General features: G+C 40.2%; 1 long non-coding RNA gene across 2 annotated transcripts; it reads left to right on the top strand.

Moving 5' to 3' along the window:
- The first annotated feature begins 135 nt into the window (after positions 1–135).
- LOC106889521 lies at positions 136–6,366 on the top strand. Of its 2 annotated transcripts, XR_001412352.1 has the most exons (4): positions 136–1,204; positions 3,716–3,862; positions 4,207–4,323; positions 4,955–6,366. It is a non-coding gene; the product is annotated as an uncharacterized LOC106889521 (long non-coding RNA). The 2 variants fall into 2 exon arrangements; XR_001412351.1 differs by having other exon boundaries at positions 4,207–6,366.
- Positions 6,367–12,661: the final 6,295 nt, after the last annotated feature.

Genomic DNA, 12,661 nt, shown 5'->3' with positions numbered 1-12,661 from the left:
CCCGGCCGCTATTGGGCCTCAGCCCCGCCGCAGCGCCGGCCCCGGGGCGGAGCTGCAGCCGGCGGGCGCGATACGGGCCCGGTACGGGCCCCGCCACCTCCCGCTCCTCTCGGCCGGCGCTGGGTCCAGGCCGTGTGTGTTGCCTAGGGGGTGAGGACCTGCCACCTCACGGAGCGGGACCTGCAAGCTGGCAGCCGGGGCCCGAAACTGTACCCCCTGAGGCGGCCCCGGGTTACCGCTCCCTCCCTTGGCGAGGCTCCGTCCCGTTGGCTCGGCAGCCCGGGACTGGGTTTCAAAGGGGGGCTAGTTAACGCAGGCCCGGGGCTGGTGGCCCTGGGAGGCAGGTGGCTCAGGTGAGTCGGGGTGTGGAGTGGCAGGTGGCTAGAAAAACCGTGCGGGGACAGAGGTAGCGCAGTGTCGCTTTCGGGTTGCTGTGCAGTCACCTCTTCCCAGGGCTGGACATTCGTCTGCAGGGACTTCCCCAGGAAGGGACAGTCTCCACACTTAATTATTTCCAGAGGATCTTCTCCACAAACGTGTCTGGTTGCCCCTCCAGACCATGGAAAGTTTTAGCATGCACAAGGCACATAGTCAGTCATCAAAGATATTTCTGGCCTGGTTGTATGCTGTATGAAGAAATGTGAAGAAACACATTTTCTTTAAAACCTGCCCGCTGCTAATTTCATTTTATGACGCTTTGTTCTTGAGAGAGACTATGGCCACTCATGGTATCTCTGCTACTTGCTTTATGGATCTCTTTCTTACTACTCCTTGAGACCTTTTTGTATGCCAAATAGTCCTTGACCACTTCAGTTATTCTTTGTTAGTCTTCATTAGCTTATCTCACCTTTTCCAGCTGTAGCCTTTCTGAAATAGCAGTGATTGGTATGTGTGCGTAGTATGAGTTTACAAAGCAGCTTATGTATTACCTGTTTTGTGCTCCGTTCATCTGTGAATGTTTCTTAACCTCCTGTTTGCTTTATGAGACCATCCCAGAGCCTTGAGCTGATGTTGGTGAGGATGCTGAAGAGGATCAAAGGTGTACCACGGTCTTGAAAGACAAGAAGATAGTATAATCTCCAGGATGGAATTGTTCTTCATGTGCTATTTAAGAGAAGCCAGGGTTGTCACCCTGAACAGCTGGCGTGGCTCTGCCTCGCTTGAAAGACTGCAGAAGTGCCAAAAGGGAAAAGCTGCTTTTGAGGTATGGGCTTCTTCAGGCTGTCCCAAGTTTTTAATGTCTGTTAATTTCTTGGGCATCTTTTTGTAGAAAATATCCCACGGAAACCTCCCACCAATAGCATTTACATTTGTAGCTTGCATTATACCTTATAGCATCTCATAAGGTCTCCTTAGGGAGACCTCATAGCAGCCTGCCAATATCTGAAGGGAGCCTACAGGAGAGCCAGAGAGGGACTCATTGTCAGGAAGTGTAGTGACAGGACAAGGGGTAACGGTTTTAAATTGGAAGAGGGGAGATTTAGATTAGATACCAGAAAGAAATTGCTTACTGTGAGGGTGGTGAGACACTGGAACAGGTTGCCCAGGAAAGCTGTGGATGCCTCATCCCTGGAAGTGTTCAAGGCCAGGCTGGATGGGGCTTTGAGCAACCTGGTCTGGTGGGAGGTGTCCCTGCCCCTGGCAGAGGGGTTGGAACTGGCTGATCTTTAAGGTCTCTTCCAACTCTAACCATTCTATGATTCTATGATTACTTTGTTCTTGTTTTACATAGATGCACATATTTAATGACCTGGGCAACTACCTTAAATGAAAAACAAGCCTTAAACTTGTTGTTTTCAGTAGTTCCAGTTCCAGTGATAACAGCCTGCTCAGTTCCACTTTCTCAGCATAAATGTTCTCTTTTCTGTACTCTGCTTCCTCTTTTTTTCCTTCCTCACAAGAACACATATCCTACTGATCAGCAGCCAGATAACAAAGTTTTTCTGTGACACTGAAGTGAGGCCTCAATTCACTGGTTGCTGTTCAAGTAACCAGCGTTACTTTTGTAAGGTGTTCTGCCTTGCCAAGTAGTGAGCTTGGCAGGTGTGGTCTACATATACACAGATCTAACAAACATCAAAAATAGGGGTGGTTCAATAGATTAGTCTGAAATTTGATTGTGCAATTTTAATGAGGATACGGTGTGACTGCCAGAGCTTCCCATTTCTTTGTACAACTATACAACTTACCTGCGTAGAGCCTTTGTCTGAGATTTTGCTCTGCTTGAAAAGCACAAAGTTTTTACTTTTTGTTTGTTTTGCAAGGAGGAACAATGTCTGTTCTGGTTAGCACATCTGTTCTAGAATAACCAGAAATGCTACTGTGCAGTGTGTTGTAACTAGTCACACGGCCAAGGAGTTAACAGTAATGCCAGTTAATGACAATGGCCAGAATATTTTTTGTAGTATAAATAAATCTATATTGATTTAAAAATACTTTATAGCAGTTTTTTAAAAATTAAAATAGCATTAAATTTTTGAAGAAATAAAAATAACACTTAAGTCTTTTATAAAAAAGGGTCACATATCATTTTGTATTGCTTAACTGCTATTGCTTTGATTTATGCCTGGATAAAATGCTGATCTGCATATTTATTTCTCTCATTTTCCCTCATTTTGTTTGCTTGCTTACATGCATGCTTATGAATGCACACATGTATTTGTCCTTTAATTGGGGTGCTTTGGATTCTAAATTTGGTAAGGATGATATTTGAGGGGAAACAGTAGGGGCGAAAGAGATATAATTTTAAAAAATGAAGTGATTTAGAACAATTGTTCAAAGAGTTAGGAACTAAGAAGCCTAAAATCAGGGTTTTGATTCATCACTTGGACACCCAAGCTCAAGCAACTACATTTTTATTAACATAATAATTTCAATTGCAGAAGTACTCCTCCTTCTGCTGCGAGTCTCCATGAAATACTATATGCTAGCTATAATCTTGGTTTTAGCCTGTTTCTTCAGATACTCAGTGCAGTCAGGTGAGAAACACATACTTCATCTACATTATATCAGCAACATACTATTTAAAACATGAACACAGTTGCTGCTGTTGTCATTTCTCTGTGCTTGTTCAGAGATAATTTTCTAACAATCTATGTTCAGAGATTTGGAAATTTGGTCTAATGTATATTTGCAAAACACATATGTTCAATGGCTTGCATATATATATCCAGTGTGCCTGATACATGCCATTAGACAAGTGTTTGCAATAAAATCTAACAAATAAATTATTTTGGGTATAATTTTAGAATTCTAAAGTCTCAGGAAGTTTACATTTACGGACTCATTTGAATATGTATGATTTAATACATGTCTGGTAAGTGTCGTTTCTACTGAATGGAAAATGACGTGTTCTCAACAGGTTACTGAAGAGCACAGTTGGGGAAAAATTATAAGTTTAAATAATTGAAGAACATAAATATTTACTGTACACAACACCAGTTAGAATTTTTAGAAATATGTGACTGCCAGTTTCAACTGGCTTACCTAAAATATGTATATAATCTTAATAGTAGTAGTCTACTCTTGTTCTTGGTAGATCACCCAATCTGTGTTTTGGTTTTGATATATTATTTTAATCACTAGATTCACAGGTAATTTTTATAGCAAGATGTTTTAATGATGTAAGTAAGGTTTTAATGATGCAAACAATGTCTTAATGAAATAAGATTCTCTTTGGCTCAATTCCTGTTCCATCTTCTGGTAAATCTTGCAGATATTGTCATTTTAGCACACGTGACTTGAAGGTCTTCTCCTGGGAGCTGACCTAGTGCTGGGGAGTCTAAAACAGATTAAGATATGGCCTGTTCTTAAATTATTTCCTCTGCAACTCCATTGGAAATGATGAAGCTATCTGATAAGGGTAAGGTAAAAAGATGTAGTATAGTTGAATAATGCCATGCTATGATGTCCTTATTTGCCGGATGCCCTTAAGGAAAGCTAGTGTAGATTAGATATCCAGGATTAAATAAATTAAATTAAATAAATACTGTACTTGCACATAACCTTTTCCATATCAGTAATAATTACAATATCTGGGGACTAACTTTCACAATTGTATTCTCACAAAGAGGCCTAATACCTACTTTTCTTACTCTTGGTTTTATTTGAAATTTGGCGTGAATGGAAACATGATTGGGCTCACAACCTTTTTAAAATTCAACTATAAGGTGTAATAATCATTACTGTTTCTTATTCATATTGCAGGTCCAATTAGTACTTCAACTGTATTCAGCTCTATATAAAGAATACAGTCTCTCCTCTGAGCATATGGAGTTGTGACAGATCCCAGCATGACTAAAAATACAAATGGGAAGTGAAAAGGTAAAAATAACAGTAAAGACAATTTTATTTGCATGAATTGGTTGTAATAGTCCTGACAGTCATACTGCAGTAAGCACAATCTATATTCTAGCCTCAAATTACTGACACTTCACAGGTACTTGTTTTATTTCAAGCTTCTGTAAGTTTTTAAGATCCCATGGAGATTCAAAACCAGTTCACTGCTGAATACCTTTAAAATAAAGGAACCTTTCTCTCCATGTATAGTTTCAGATTTTCACATCATGCAAATGTAAAATTTTTGTGGTGAACAGCATGGGGCCGTTTAGACACAGTAATCATGTAATCAGAAGCTGCCACTTGCTATGAAGCTTTGGTTTCATAAATAAAATGCCCATTAAAAATTCTGTGGCCTTTAAATGCAAGCTATTGAAAAGAGAAAAGCATAATACTGATATTAATAAAAGCTCTTTCAGTCTTTCACCAATTAATATACAAATTTGAGTGCTGGAGGCTTAACGTGGCCATTGGTTAATTCAGCTAATCTATTAGTACAAATTATTTAGCAAAATGTCCTTTGTGTCCATAATGAAGTCCAGAGATAGGGCTGATGAAAATAGGTAGATAAAGGTTAATACAGCTATAGAGAGAGAATTTTGATTTCTTAATACAGATGAGACAGAGGACGTAACAGAACAGTGAATGAAAGAATTGTGAACAACCGAATGGGTGCTCTAGCTTGAATTCTGCTCAATTTCCAGCTGTATTCAAAAGCAAATAAATTGAGGTTAAATAAGGGATACAACTTTTGTTTCACATTTATTTTCGAGAAATATATACCAGAAGTATAAATCAAACTTTGAGTAGCTTAATGTGTCTTGCTTACTTTGCACTAAAGATGAGTTTTAGATTTTTAAATGGTTTAGGGCTTAAGCAAATGCCTAATTTGCTGAGTGAAAAGTTTTCCCTCTGCAGAGTGATTTTAAACTATGGGTTTTATCACTTTCTTCTGATTTTTCAAAATCACATTTCTGTTTATATTATATTATAAAGCCATCAGAATATGACAAACATTTGCTTGAATTATATAAAGGGAAATGCAGAGCTGTTTCTGAAAATTTTTAGGTTCAGATTATATTACCATCTAGGGTAATTGTCATTGAAAAAGAGGAACCTTTGAGATAATTTGTCTCAAGAAAACTACTAATAAAATTAAAGTAAATACAGAGGATGATATTTCAAGGAATGGGTGTTCCTCCCCATCTTTTTCTATTTTCTAAGTATTTTTTCTGCAAATCATAAAATGAGTATGTCAAGAACTAGCTTCCATAAACTATCTTTTTAGCCTGTATGGTTAAGTATTAGCATTCTGACAAGGTAGTCTTTCAAATATTTTAGATTCTGAAGATACCTGCGTTTTCCCTGGTGTATTAGTCTGGATCACAATGTTCTTCTTTTGCATAGACATATTGTACTCCAGTAACACCATAATAAACTATTCATTGTATGAGCATCTACTTGTACCAGAATTATTGGACTAAACCTTGTCATACTTTTATCTTTGACTTAAATTTCCCTTCTTTTTTTTTTTTTTTATAAGAGTCAAATTTTACTAGACATTCTGCATAGTTAAGTGTACTGATCCTGACCTCTTTTCTCAATCTTTACAATGAGTTTACAATACCTTGTAGTTTTTGGTTTTTTTTTAAATTCCAAACAAGGATTTAATAAATTTCTTGGATAGCAGCATGATATGCTTTTCACTTTCTATGAGCAATCTCTGTGCAAAATTATATGCAGTAACTATACCTCTGTGATGGTTATGACTCCCTGAGTGTAATCTTTTAATATTTTAATGTCTTTGATTTCATTGCTTTTTTGTACAACAGAAGAATTTGTACAATGTATGAACTATATCCCACTCGTTCTTTCCCAATCTACACTATTTTTCATTTTTGCTGAGTGCCCCTTCAAGTGCTGTAGACTCTGCAAATACTGATCCTTCCGTCTTATTCATATGCATAGGAAACAATATATGTTCAGATTGATTCTTTCAGTGTACTGTGTCACTTTTCACAGTGTAAATTACTCCCAATTACTGTTCTTAGGTAAGCTCTCTCTGTATGTGACTACATGCATATTGGTGATTTAGTCTTTTGCTGTAGGCCAACCATAGATAACCAAGAGCTATTGAAATTAATGGAATTTCTCTGTACAGTTGTGCATTCAGTAAGCACTAGGTGGCAGTATATCAATTTTTAGAATGTAACGTTAATTAATTAGCTGTACCTCTTTTCTTCTCAAAAAAATGTTAATTGAATTGGTTAGGAATATCCTATAATATTACAGTTAGAGTGGAGAATAATTACGATAAAGCAGAAATACACTGACTTTGATGTACTTGCACTGAGAGATACTATACCTTAAGAGTTATTATCTGTGAAGAAAACTACTTTTCCTCAATTTTCCAAGACAATAATGTTTTGACAAGTTGAAAAAGTATGACTGAACGTAAGAATAATCTATACTCTTTTAAAGTAAAATGATCAGGAGAAAAACACTAATGTCTGAGATGGCTTCTGTGAACAAGGGGCTGCCCTAAGTCCTGCTTATCCACATAATGTAGCATAGAATGGTTAGAGTTGGAAGGGACATTAAAGATCATCCAGTTCCAACCCCCTGCCATGGGCAGGGACACCTCCCACCAGACCAGGTTACTCAAAGGACCCTCCCGCCTGGCCTTGAACACTTCCAGGGATGGGGCATCCACAGCTGCTCTGGGCAACCTGTTCCAGTGTCTCACCACCCTCACAGCAAAGAATTTCTTTCTCGTATCTAATCTAAATCTACTCTCTTTCAGTTTAAAACTGTTACTCCCCTTGTCCTCTCACTATGTGCTCTTGTAAAATGTCCCTCTTCCACTTCCTTGTAGATATTGTTTGCTAAAGACTGGATCTTGTAAATCCCCCCCTCTTTCTTTTTTTTTTTTTTTTTGGGTGTAGGCTGTACACAAAACTGCAGAACTTATTGTTTTGCAGGTGTCACTCTGTGTCACTCTGTGTTGAAGGGTGGAATCCCATCATCATCAGATGATCGGGGTGGTCCAGCTTTCCCTGAGAAATCCCTGCTGCAGGTTTCTGCTGTTACCTTTGGGTCATGTCTTAGGCGTTGCATGACTACAAGGTGAAATCTAATAATTTTTGATGGGTTTTTGGATGGTTCAGTAAATGTAAACCACTCAGTATAGAGACCCGATTGCCTTATCCAGTGCGCAGGAAGCAACACCAGTCTACTTGTATGATAGTAGGAATTGGTCCCTCTCTTTCACAGTCATCTCAAGGATACATCATATGTGAAATCCAAACTTTCTCAGCACTGGACCTCAGATCTGCTCATGAAGATCTGATCTCTTACTTTGTGTCTCAATAATTTGCAGTACTAATATGAATCAAAGCCGTGACCTCCACTTGCTTCCATTTGTAATGCTTGCTTGAACTTAGACTTCCCTTTTCTGTGGCACTAAGATGAACGTGTAATCTGCAGGAACACTGCACTGTTCAGCACTGACCACAAGAATCTGACTTCTCCATTGAGCAGAACTCAGAAACTTCATACTATTTGCTTTTTATTTGGCCCGTCTTTTGCAAGATCAGTGCATTTAAAGCCTGCTTACTAGACTCTGTGCCATATCAAGTCTTTTTGGAAATTACACCATGTCTAGTTTTGAACACTGAAAAGCCAGTTCTTATTTACTAATTTTCATCATCATCATATAAGGTCCATGAACTTTACAGAGTGCATCTTACTGATTACCTATTTTCATTAACTATGTACCATTCTTAGTGCTCCAGCAATTGCTTACACAGAAGAATAGTGCTAGAAGAGACTAAATATTTTTATCCATGCTTAATTATATTTAACTGATTTTGGTCACAGTACAATTTATTTTTTGATAGCAGCTGCTTTGCTGTTCCTTATTTCACATTCCAAATTTACACGTCTTATTTTTTCTCTCTCTGCCTACTCTCCAGTACATATTCCTCTGCAATCTGGTCCCCTTCTCACTCTGCTGCATGCACTTTCTTGCTTTTCCTTTTCACATTACTTTTCAATGTAATTCTTCTCAATTACATTCATGTCCTTAGCTCAATGGTTTTATGAATCTTTAAATATTCCATTATTCTAGGGAAAAAAGAGTCTCTTAGAGTAAGGTCTTTTAATGCTGAATTAAGGCTGATATTAGATCTTAGACGAAAGAATGCAGTAATAGCTAATGTCTTTGTTGATCTCAAGTTCTCATGAATTCCACATAGGTCCTCGTGGATCTAATTTGATGCAGGGGGCTTTGTTGTATAAAAGTCTTTTGCTGGATGATAGTGTTACTGGGAGTGAAATGCAGAGTGGAAAAATGGGGTGTGTGTGCTGAATGATTCTGGATAAAAACATACTTATTTTTACATAAATTTTATACATAAATTACCCACAACTAAATTCAGTAAGATATGATATGATGAATAACTGCTAACAAACTGAGGAAGGACCTTGTTTTTCTGCTTGAAGCAACGTCAATACAGAGAAGTACTTAAGTCTTTATTCTAGCCCCTTCCTTTCTTCTTCCTTTTTTCATGAAAAGAATCCCAGCCTTAGCAGCATCCTCTCATAAGCATTCTGCCTGAACCCTTAAGAAGCTATGACTTTGAATATCTTAAACAAGAGCAAATGTTCTGTTATGGTTTGAGAAAACCCATAACAATCTATTGTTATTTAGACCCTCCCCACCTGGAAAGGGGAATCACGGAACACAAAGAAACACAAGGGTTGAAATATAAATAGATTTAATAGACTAAGACTAAATACTTAACAATAATACTAAAGAACCAGCATTAATCCTTATCCTGATATAAGATATACAGGAATTATCCTCAGCCCATTCTATCAGCAGGAAGCTGTGCACTCCCAGCAGGGACAGCAAATGTCGGACACTGTGAGTGCAATGGCTTCGGGAGGAAGGGAAGGCCTCAGGGGTCTGGCACTGGGGCAAGGAGTTATCTGGTCCCACTGCCATCAAGGGAGAGAGAGCTATGCAGCAAACTTTTCTAATTTATATTGAATGTGACGTTCATGGTATGAAATAATCCTGTTGCCCAGCCTGGGTCAAATGTCCATGCCTTGCTCCTCCTTGTCCCTGCACCTGGCAAGGCTCGAAAATACTAACCTTGAATCCCACAGAGCCTGGCTGGCTATAAAGTAAATATTTTCACAAATTCAGACACTAGAGTCTTCTAAAAGTGCAATTTTCCCCAGCATTAGAAGAAAAGTTAGTTCTGTGTCTCTCAACTTACGACATATTCTTACAAATGTATTTCTTGACCTTGGAGATGTCTTCCTAACCTGCATTTGTCAATTAGAAAATACTAGTAAGAATGTATTTCAGTGTTCTCTGTAGCTAAACCTAATACAGATTTCTTCTAAGACGACCACGTCAGCCTGGTGCACAATCCCTTAAAGATGCTTCTAAGACACTGTATATACATGCAGTTACATTCACTTTTACCAGGATTGCTTATTTCTTTCGTAAGACTGTGTAACTTGTGGAGCTGCCTTGCCAGAAGGCAGAACATTTTCAGTGGATGTACATCGCCAATGTATAGTACCAGTATTTCTACATGGGTGAAGTATTTCTATTGTCAATATACACAAAGAACTGCACAATCGTTAGTAAGCCTCGGCAGCATTCTTTTGGATCTTTCTAAAACAAGTGGGAAAGGACTGAGAGTAGTTACAGGATCAGTCCTAAACACATCAGGGATTTTTCTCAGTAAATGCAGGGATTTGAATTGCTGCAACAAAAATGGCAGCTGTTTCATCATAGTTAAGAAACTCTGCCTACTTCCTTTCAAAACTACATGTATATATATACCCATACACATATATAAATCACTTTTTTTTCTAAAAGGTCTTTTCTAAGAAGAGGTATCAGAGCTGGCAGAATCCCATAAAAATCCAAACTTTGTATTTAAAGTATGTGTTTTCTCATAGTTAAATATGCAAGCTATTTTGCTATAACCACATAATGTATTTTGGATGTAATCATTTCTGTTTCATCTGTTTATGAGTCCTTTCAGGATTACTGAAGTACAAAGACATAATTTTAGAATAAAAAACAGAACCCTGCCATATTTGTGTTGGGTTTTGATGTCTGTATCGCACAAGTTACTTCAGCTAACATTAAACATTTGGCTCAAAAGCCAAAACAACGCTGCAAGAAAATGACAGAAGTCACAGGTTACAAATTCTTAATGTTTATTTAAGAATGAATGTTATTAAACAGTTCTGCTGTGTTAACAAGGGGGCAGAATCTGCAGCTGCCTATGTGCTTGCAGGATCTATATGCAAGTAGTGTACACAACCCCTCATCAGCTCCCTGACAAGTTTACACGACTTCATAGTTTAATGTGGACCCTTAAACACAGCATATTCTATTACTAGTAAGATTCACCTAGGTCTTATGGACCAGTAGAGGCTAGGATCCCTGACTTATAAAGTAACATGTATAGGAGTTTACTCTGGGGTACAGAAACCTGAAAGTACGATGTGACAGTCGTTAGCAGCTCTCTGATCTACCCAGACCAGACCTGCTTATGAACTCAGAACTCGCTGACGCTATGACACAGGGAGCTGGCTGAATTTTATGCCTCCATTTCAGAGTGCATTATGGATGGCTGGCCTCTTTGGAGCAGACTGCCCTGCAAGCAGGTTTTGTTGCGTCTTTCAAATCTTTAAAGTAGCCTGTCTTCTCCGATGCAACCCAGAGGCAAATCTAGTTGTCTCACGAGAAGAGACAAAGTCAGCAGTTAGGAAGCACAGACAGGCACTGGCAATTGTGATTATTTAATTTAGAAAAACCTCCAGTGGAAAGCCATTGAAAAAATGTTGAAGTGTTCCCAGATCAAACATCACAATGTAGTAAAAGAGGACTGGTAAACTGAGAAAACTAAACCAGCATTTTCCAAATGAGGAATATTATTAGAGACTAGCAAACATGAAATAATAAATTGAAATGCATTTAGTTTTAATAACCTGTAATTTTATTAGAAGCACTAATGAAGATTTTATGTATCCATCCGTAATATTCTTGACCCAAAATGCACCTGTCATTTTCTGGTTTGACTTCTACTTAAGATGTGCTGCCCTCAGATTCCTGTTACTTTTTAGAAAAATAGTTTTGGTCAGTTAGCAATTTTTTAGTTTTAGATTAACTTGGTCAATGTCAAATCTCTTGTGAAGAAGCATTTTATTTTTACAGATGCTTTCACTCTTAAATACCCGAATTGTGCTCAGCTTGCTAAGCACATCTTCCACTATCCAGTCTTCTGAGATTCAGAAGTAACTTACAGGGGTTAAAGTGCAGTAAATTCTTCTTAGGTTCCCCAAGCCAAAAGTTGCTAAATGTTGTATTCTTCACTACTCTTTGAATTAAGCGTTTGAAAAAAAATAATCCCTGTCCTATGTTTCTTTTTGCCATTAAGCAAACATTAAAACACAACAACTCAAGTACTTAAAGCTCAACATTAGTGATGTTTGCGATTGTACGGCGGGAGGGCAGCCCTTTGGAGTGGCACAGTGGCTGTTCTGCTGGCCTGGCTCCAAGGGAAGGGGACAAGACCCCGCGGGTGGCAGTGCACCGGAGCATCGGTGCTGCAGCTGCTCCAACGCCGCACCCCCTGCCGTGCCCGGTGTGCTCCCGGGCTGCTCCGAGCCGCGGCCAGCCGTGCAGCCCGTGTCAGGCCGCCTCAGCCGGCCTGGGATCAACCCGCGGATGCCGCTCCACGGGGGTGGGGCTGCTCATAAAGAAGACCAATTTTTTACTTTTATTTTCCCCAAAATAAAAAAGAGACAGCCCTGGCTCCCGAGCCTAGTGCACACCTGTCTCCCCACGCGCACCAGTGGCCCAGGCCACTTCCCCCGGTGCCGGGGACACGCGGGCCTGGCCGCTCTGTCTGCGGGACGTGCCCGTGGCTCTCAGGTGCCGCTCTCCGGCCCTCAGCCACCGCTCGCCGGGGAGGCGGGAGACGCGCACCCGGCTGTCCGAGGAGCGAGAAGGGCACCGCACCCAGGTTCATCCCCCTCCAAGGCCAGGCCTGTTCCAGCGGAGGGGCGCACCACCGACTCCTCTTCCTCAAGGCCGGGGATGAGCCGCCGCTCGGACGGGGCTGTACCCCTGAGCGGCGCGATCCGCCCCGCAGCCCCCATGGCACCCAGCACAGCACCGCCCGGGAGGCTCCGCGGTCCGCACCCGCAGCCCAAGGGGAACCCTCCCACCAGCCTGAGGGGGCCCGGGCCGGGCCGGGCGCCCCCCGCCGCCGCCGCGCCTGCGCGC

This window comes from Calidris pugnax, unplaced genomic scaffold, assembly GCF_001431845.1.
Source record: "Calidris pugnax isolate Ruff unplaced genomic scaffold, ASM143184v1 scaffold15, whole genome shotgun sequence".
Taxonomy (NCBI): domain Eukaryota; kingdom Metazoa; phylum Chordata; class Aves; order Charadriiformes; family Scolopacidae; genus Calidris; species Calidris pugnax.
This window is presented reverse-complemented; position numbering and strand designations above follow the sequence as displayed.